The 9411-nt window shown below is 29.4% G+C and overlaps 1 long non-coding RNA gene across 1 annotated transcript; it reads right to left on the minus strand.

Moving 5' to 3' along the window:
* Positions 1–3335: 3335 nt before the first annotated feature.
* On the minus strand, positions 3336–5325 carry LOC126880152 (uncharacterized). Its single transcript, XR_007696455.1, has 2 exons — positions 3979–5325; positions 3336–3687 (listed from the first exon to the last, which is right to left on the minus strand). It is a non-coding gene; the product is annotated as an uncharacterized LOC126880152 (long non-coding RNA).
* Between the last annotated feature and the right edge of the window lie 4086 nt (positions 5326–9411).

The following is a 9411-nucleotide window of genomic DNA, read 5'->3' on the forward strand; positions in this document are numbered from 1 at the left end:
ACTGAACCCTTAATTTGATATTACATATAAGTTTTGGAACAAAACCGTAACACTTAATTTTTCAAACGGTTTTATCGGTTTTTTTCGTTTTGTTATTTTTGTTTTTGTTGTAAGTCAATGCAAACAATTTTGCAGTGTTTTCTATTTTGTTAATAAATAAAAAATAAATTTCAAGATGTTTTATTATTATAAATAGACTCAAAAACCATAAAAAATTATGTTATAATAATTTCTTCTTTTAATTCTGGTCAACAAATGTTTCTGAAGTTGTTGAGGAAAATAAAATTTTTTGTATTTCAGAATATTGTCAAATATTTGATTTAACTAAATTGATGCCGTTTTAGCAAATGATAAAATAATATAATTAATATATCCATTGTTAACTTTTGCACCTAATCAGTGGTCACTAATTATATTTAATCGGTGATAAATCTTTGGAGTTGGCTGTGATGGGAAAATCTAATTTTAATAATGTCAAAAATTAAAAATTAGTAGATTATGTAATGAGATACAGAGATATAAATAAATTGAGCCATTGTGGTAGGGGAGGATTGAGTCATAAGCGGGGACTTTTGCAGTTACTCGAGCGCGTCAGAAAATCACATGGGAGAAACCTTTTACTCTGTAAATGTACTCCTATCATATATTGGATCTTAATACAGAGGAGTTCGTTGAGAGGGGTCCAAAAAAAATTTAGAAAAACTCGAAATTCTCAGATAAGATAAGGTAAGTTAAGTACATATAGAACAGGAACAGAGTGGGGGTAAATTTTAAATAGGAACCCCGCGATATTTTGCGAAATCAACATTAGATCAAAAAAGTGCAAAATACACGTATTCATTATTTTTGAAAAATCTATCGAATGACACCAAACACTTTAAAATCTTTAAAATCTTAAATAGAAGCCCCCCATTTTTATTGCAGATTTGGATTTCTTACGTAAAAATAAGTAACTTTTATTCGAGATATGTTTTCGAATTATGGATAGATGACGATATAATCAGCAAAAAAGGTTGTTGGAAATGGAAAATTAAATTAAAAATAGAAAGTCCCTACTAAAATGGAAATCTTTACTTAACTTTTTTTGGTTTTAGGACCTAATCTTCACAACCCAATAGGTCCCTATAACGCTCGAGTTACTGCAAATTTAGCAGACTTTCCTCCCCTACTATATAGGGTGAGGCAGATAAAGGGCCTATTAGAAATATCTTGAGAACTAAAGGCAACAGAATCATGAAAATTGGAATGAAGGGGTTTTGAAGAGTGATCTATTGAATGAAAATATTTTCATCTATTTTCTACTTCAGGTTATACCGGAAGTTGCTTATAACTTCGATTTTTTAAATGGGACACCCTGTATATTTTTAGATTTTTGGATTTTCCTCGATGTCTCCTTTCTTAATATATGACGTTTTATATTATTATACAGCGTAGTTTAAAAGATAATTACGTGTTTTTATTAATTTCATAGCAACTTTCACACCCTCTAGAATTATAGTACTTTGACATCACGATATAAAGACACAGAAGATAAGATAATGCGCATAGTGGGCGGAGTCAATGACGACAGCAACAGAGTTATCTCGAATTCTTTATGTAACTTTATGTATATTCTTTTGTGTCTTCAACTTCTACCGTGGTTTTCTTTAAATATTTTGAATTTATTGTATATTGTATAAGGTTGTGATATTTATTTATAACGTGGTTATTTTCGTTAAACATACGTTGTGCCGTTTTTGGATGTGGATCTGACCAGAGCCGCCGCTAACAGTTTGGCCGCCCGCGTTCAATTTCAATTAAGCCGCCCCCCTCTTTAACTATAACTATGTAGATTTACGTTTCAGAAAGCCCCTTAGTTTTGTTACATACATAAGGGCGTGAAAAAAGAAAAAGAATACTACTTCACAAATAATAACCATTTAATAATGGTAATTTGCAATACAATATTTTAAGAGTAAACATTAATATTCTTAAGAAACACTTACTACAAAACAAAAATGTAATTATTATATTCTTAAATAATACAAATTGTTACAAAATTATTTAAATAATTGCTTGTTTGAAAAATACATTACAAAAAGTACAAATTTTGATAATAATTATTAAAATTTAAAGAATAAAATAACTCATTATGTAATTAACTCATTATGTAATTATTTTATAATTAAAAAATGGTTTTAAGCAAAATGATTTAAAGGATAAAAAGAAACAGCTTTAAAATTTAATAATTTAATTTAAAATTTAATGCTCCAATAAATGAACGTGAAATAAGGCGATACCGTATAATTTTCAGGGTCAACTCCTAATTGCATGAAAATTTGGATTTAGGTGCTACTCATCCTCCACGTCAAAGTTGAACTTGTGCCGTTGGTTACTTTTACTTGGGGGGTGAAAGTCACTCCTTCTCGGGGGTGAAGAAAATATACCTTTAAAATAAGTCCAGAAACAGATAAACTGACTAACTTTAAGCAACTTTTGTTCTATAGAGTTTTTTAACTTAGGTACTAGGTTAATTCGGAAGTACTAGAGGCATTTGCGACTAAAAATGTTTACTTTTCAACAAAAAAAAAACACATTTTCAGGCGGTTCTTCGCAAATACTCAAAAAGTATTTTATCGAAAAATTATTCTTAGAAAAAATGTAGCATATAAAAAAAACGAAAAAATGGTATATTCTTAGTCTATAGAACTAGTAAAAGCCAATTTGTAGCTCATGAAAAAGACGCTCTTATCTTTCAAATTTCAAATCAAATATTTCAACGTGATATTACCAAAAAATGAAGCCCTTTCAGGGGAAAACCGATTAAAAATTTTTTAAAATGTTTACAAAAATCTTTATTTTTATGTTTTATAAAAGTTATATACGGGTAGGAAAGACAAAGGAACGAATTTTCTAACGTGGAAACAGACGAAACTCCATATTTACCAATTTCTGGACAATTGATCCAAAGGCTAGATTCTAAGAACGAAGCAGTTGTGGATGTTCAAGTTTTCAATGAGAGTCAGAATGAAAAAAACATTAGTGACCTCAAGTATGATGGTTTCGATAATTTGGCTGGCTATATCTGCCATAAATTGAAGGACTCCAGTATTCAATCCGAAGATTTTTCAACGTACACGTGGGTTGTTCATTTGAGTGAGGGAGGTTTATGTACACTGTAACGAAAAAGCGATGGACTACCCCAGCTAATTGAAACAATATTCGAAAATATTACCTCAACTAACCAAGATAGCCATCGTTACACCCTTAGCTTAGCTCAGTCACTCAGGTGTGTGTTCGTCTTGTCCTAACCTCAGATATGAACTATGAAAATTGGAATGGAAGCAAACAAAACATAGTTTTTAACTAATCATGTTTATTGTTCATAAAGATATAATAAATAAAATGACTTAGTAAATTGCATTAACAAATGTATTCAAATTCTTGCCAAAAACTAACAATTCTGGATTATACTTATGGCTTTTGGTAGCTGATGGTATCTTCTTGATGTCGTATGGTACTGCTGCTGGTTCTGCAACGGGCTCTGGGGTTGTAGATGTTGTATTCCACCAGGCCTACGGATGTTGGTCGTTGCAGTCTTGGTTATGTGGTTGCAGCCCTGATGACATGGTCCTCGTTGTTGTATCGCCGGCGATTTGAGGGTTGTTGAAACTCCCGGAGGGAGAAAAGTGGTTTCTTTCCAAAAAACTATAAAATAGAGACACATATCAATAATCAAGAAGAAAAACCAACGTGTGCCATCTGCCGTTCTAATCGTCAGAAAGAGTAGCAGATGACAAGAATAAATCAAATGAAATTTAGATGAGAATAGTTAAAATTCTGATTACTAAACGTGCATACATGTAAATTAAAAGATAATTATATTTGAAACTAAAATATCAGAACACATGGTCTGACATTGGAAGTTAGGTTAGATAAAAAACAATTAGAAAAACTGTTAGACGGAGAAATATAATCACAATATAATGTTATCCTTACCCCAAGAGATGATTTGATGAAATAGAAATGATTTATTTTTCGAATTACATGCCTTTTTAAGGATTAATTTTTCCCTTCCAGTGTATGTCAGGGAGTAGGGGGTCAAGTCGATGAAGTGACACTGTCATTGAAAACGACATTTAAAATGACAACCAAGTACTATGAAGTAGCGGCATGTTCCGTATTGAAAATACAGATATTTGGAGAGTATGAATATACGAGGTATGTTCAGTATGATGATTTAAATGAAAGAGATATATTAAATAGAAATAACAGAGGATAATAAAAGAGGATAATAAATGAGCGCCAACCGATTTTTAAAGGGGGAAATGGGTAAACCAAATAGAAGAAGATAATTATTAATGAAATATTAAAGGAAATATGGTAAAATAATTATTTAAAAATAAAATATCAAAGATGTGACGTTTGTAACGTTACAACACCATCAGGCAATTTCTTGTCATATATTGAGTAACTGGGGACAATTTTTTGTTCCACAAATGGTGATTCCATTTTGGTAACTAAAAATTATTTAGAAAACCTTATGTCCAAAAGTGTAACTGTAGACTGTTCTAATAAAGCGAAGAAGTTATTTTTTAGGTCTCGGATGTACTTTCGAATTAAAGAATTAAACAAGTCTCTTAACAACCTGACATTGCGTAAAAGCAAAATTTTAAAAACTGCTACATAGTTGCTGTATGTACGTCTATTTCACAATCACAAAATTTGAATAAAGTGCATGGCATGAAAACTGTAAAACTTATTTTTGTCTTTTCCGAGCCTGTCACTTAAATCTGATTACCTATTACATTACCTATTTAAAAAGTAAACATTTTGTTATTTTAACAATCCATTAAATTTATGGTTTCAATTTTTGGGGTTTCTCTTCCCCTTGGTAAAGATTATATTTTCTAATGTGTAGACCAATAATCAATTTTTGCCAACTAACTAAATATAATAATTTTATTAGATATCGATTTTATGAAAATTTTTATTTTCCGGATCCCAACATAATCGAGACTGGGAAACAAATAACTGAAAATCTATTTAAATGAAAGGAAATAGTTTAATTATTTTCCTCTAAACTATAAAAATCACTTAGTTTCTTCTAAACATAATTCATTCATTTTTACTATTCTCAAATTTCATTCGCGTTCGTATTACGAACGCATGGACGGGATTATGCTTTACTCTGTTGCTGACGTCATGCGCCAATCGCACGAGCTTCCGTAACTAGAATATCAGTGCTTTGACATCAAAAACTCTATTAACGTTCAGATGATTTCTAATATACTCTACTATTGTTAACTATTATTAATATAGCTATATACTGAATTTTAGTATACGGGGTTGGTCAAAACACGGAATGGATATTTTCTGAGTTTTCTTAAATGGCACACCCTGTATTTTAGTATTGTAATGAAATGATATTTTATAGTACTTTTTTATTTTATAAGCATTCCCTATACCTATCTGCTTTAATTTGTGAGTTATTGGTGATTCAAGCCAAACATTAATTGCAACAAAAAATACGTGAAATTTGATTAGGTTGGCCTTGAAAATATTCAGTCACAAATAATTTTTCGGAAATAAATACATATTAATCTAGACTGATTGTTAAAATTCCCACTAATGGTTGAGCTATCAAAATACTTACGTAGTTAATATTGTTGGTGCGATTAATAATTAAGCACAAATTAAAGCAGTTAGGTATAGGGAATGCTTAAGAAATAAAAAAGTACCATAAATATCATTTCACTACAATACTAAAATACAGGGTGCTCCATTTAATAAAACTCAGAAAATACTCATTCCGAGTTTCGACCAACCCTGTATACTAAAATTCAACAATTAGCTATACTAATATTTTCTGACAATAGTAGACTATATTAAAAATCATTTGAACATAAATAAAGTTTTTGATGTCAAACTACTCTAATTCTACAGGGTGTGAAAGTTGCTACGAAATTAATAAAGAATTATCTTTTAAACTACCCTGTATAACAATACAAAACCTGATTTTTTAACAAAGAAGACTTCGAGTAGAATCCAAAAATGTAAAAATATACAGGGTGTTCCATTTAAAAAAATGAAGTTATAAGCAACTTCCGGTATAACCGGAAGTAGAAAATAGATGAAAATATTTTCATTAAATAGATCACTCTTCAAAACCCCTTCATGCCAATTTTCATGAGTCTGTTGCCTTTAGTTCTCGAGATATTTCTAATAGGCCCTTTATCTGCCTCACCCTGTATATATATATATATATATATATATATATATATATATATATATATATATATATATATATATATATATATATATATATCTTACATAAAAAAATTTTACATAAAAAAATTACACCATAAATTTACTTTTTTATCAGACTGGGAAATTGAAGAATTTGTATGAACCGAAATAACCGAAAAAAACCGTTTGGACCGAAAACATTGGTCAGAACCGAATCAAAATATTTTTACAAAACCGGAACCGGACCGGACCTAAAATTTTGAATTTTACTAGAACAGGAACCGGACCGGAACCTTTTATTTCATTTCGGTCCGGGTCCCTGTTATCTGTAGCTATAACTATAAAAAAAGAGTGTGTGTACTCTGTACGCACAAAAGAAGTTATACTTTTATTTTTATAATTTCAACAAAACAAATATATCTTAAACATTTTAATTGTATTTTTGTTTAAATATTAAACTAAATTTAATACTTAAAATAATTACAAAAATTAAAAATAACGTTAATACGTCATTTTTTTATGAACTGAAGCGTCGTCTCCACAATTTCTTTTCTCGTGAGGAATCGCATAAACTCTAAAAAACGTCGTTTTTCGACAAAAAATTTATACTATAATTTTTTCATGGAATATAAAAAATAATAATAGCCTTTCGAGTTTCAGCTGTATTTTCGTCACATTTTAAAATCATTAATAATGGTAAATTCTCGATAAATAATGTTAATCCGTCATTTTTTGACAAAGTGGAACGTCCCAGCAATTTCCCTTGAGGAATCGTAGAAAATTTAAAAAACGTCAGACTTTCTACACCATTTTAATATAAGTAAGTATAAATTCTAACGTGCGTACAAAGTACACACACATTCTTTTTTTTTCTATATTAATCCAAAATATAAGTCCAAATATATATATATATATATATATATATATATATATATATATATATATATATACCTATATATAAAAAATATATTTAAAAATTCAGTAGGTACAACTATAAACTCACTTTTGTCTCTGTTCTCACAAGTTTTAAAACACAACTTAACAAACATAACCATAATAATAAAAATACAACACATTCTTTAACCACTGCTGGATAATTTTTGACATGTCATTTAAATATCCAATCAGAGCAAACGTATAACTGATCAGCTCGTAGCACCAACAATTTTGGTGAATTTGCGCACATTTACATTCACTCCCAATCGCGCCTAAAGAAGTATAATTTTAAAAATCTGAATTGTTAATTGGTTAAACCAGAAAAAACTGAAAAATTTTGATAAAATACGTATTTATGAACATGTAGCTATAACTATATAGTCGAGGAAATGAAGCATTTTGGCTCGCAATTTTTTCGTCCAGCATGGATTTACTTGAAATTTTCACAGAAGGTAAGGAATAGTCCAAGGATCATTTTCTATATCATGCCGCTGTACGCTAAAATCTTGTGGGTAGTTTCCACCCCATCTCGGGGGTGGGAATTTTTTATTACATTTTAACCATGTAAATCGATGTAAAAAGTGATTTTAAGAAAAAAATGTTTTTTACATTTTCTTCGTAAAACTAATATTTTTCGAGTTATTTGTGGTTGAAAGTAACAGTTTTTCGACGGAAAAATCGACTTTTTTAGAGGGTTTTTTGAGAATAACTCGAAAAATGTGCATTTAATCAAAAAAAAACTCTAGATATCAAAATTTGTATTTTTTAGTAACACAAACGAAACTGTTTTTCTATAACATTTTTACGACCAACAAAAATCGAGATACGGCAAGTTAAAGGTTAGCTTTTTTCGTCAAATGCATAATTTGAAATAATAAAAGCCAAATAACGGGAAAACTTTGCATTTTTCCAGGAAAACTTACATAATATTTTTTCAAGCATACAATAAGATCTTCCAAAAAAAGATAATAAAAAGTTTCTAGCATAAAAATTGAGTAACTTATGATCAAAAAAAGTCTGTACCTGTTTTTTTCTACGAAAAAAAAAACAGTGAAAACAACCCCCTAACTACCCTTGTAACTAAAAATTGGTCTTCGCCTTTCTGTAATTCCTTTTATATTTATATTATCAATACACCCAAGAAGTTTGACCTATTTAAAAGGCCTAATTTTAGAAAAATTGGAGTTTAAAGAAAAATTGATTTTTTGTAATTTTGCATTTTTATCATTTTCTTCAAAATATCTCCGAAAATACTGGAGATACGAAAAAAATGATAAACTACTAAATTGTAGCTTTTTTAATATCTAAAATTTCCTTATGCATAGATTTTCATTACAGTAAACAGTTCGCGAGATAGAGCTGTTTAAAACATCTATTTACGAGCAAACATCCCCTTATTCGAGCCCTTTAAACCCACCTCAATTAAAAATTAAGGGATCTTACGGAATTTAATTTACACAGTCTTATTACTTTTCAAAAATCCTACCAAACTATTATTGAAAAAACTTTTTATCGTCACAAATGAAGGAGCTATGTTTATAAAACCAATTTTTTTTTTTTCGAAAAATTCGAATAGTCCCCTTATAAGGGCATTTTCAATGTACCTAAATAATACCACAGAGCCGGTTCGTATACTGGATGACTAAAAAACTATTTGTATGTATGTATTTTTGTGTAAATAAATGTTTTTTTTTGAAATTCTTGGATTTTAAGGGTGATTTTTAAGGGTTGATATATTATGATATTATATCCTAAAGCATAAAACAATTATTATTTAACCAGTCAAAATCAAATTTTACCTACATTAAAGTTTATAATGTTTTTATATAATTTTTGAAAATAAGGGTAGTTTACACCCCTAAAAATAATCAACGCCCTTGAGCGTGATATAGAATATGAAGTACAGGGTAATATGATCCTAACCCCAAATTTTTATGTAAATTGATGCAAGTCGAAATTATTCTTTTGGGATAAGTAAACTTTTCTTATATAGCTCCAACAAGGGTGGTTTTAAGGGTTGAAATATTGTGATATTATATCTTAAAACACAAAACAATGATTATGTAACTAATAAGAAGCAAATTTTGACCATAATTAAGTTTAAAATGTTATTTTATAATTTTTTACAATTAGGGGTGGTTTTCACCCTTAAAAAACCAAAAGCGTACAACGGCTCAATATAGAAAAGGAACTAGAGGGTGAAATGAGCCTAATCCCAAATTTTTGTGCAAATCGATGCTGGACGAA

Source organism: Diabrotica virgifera, chromosome 2 (assembly GCF_917563875.1).
Source record: "Diabrotica virgifera virgifera chromosome 2, PGI_DIABVI_V3a".
Lineage (NCBI taxonomy): Eukaryota > Metazoa > Arthropoda > Insecta > Coleoptera > Chrysomelidae > Diabrotica > Diabrotica virgifera.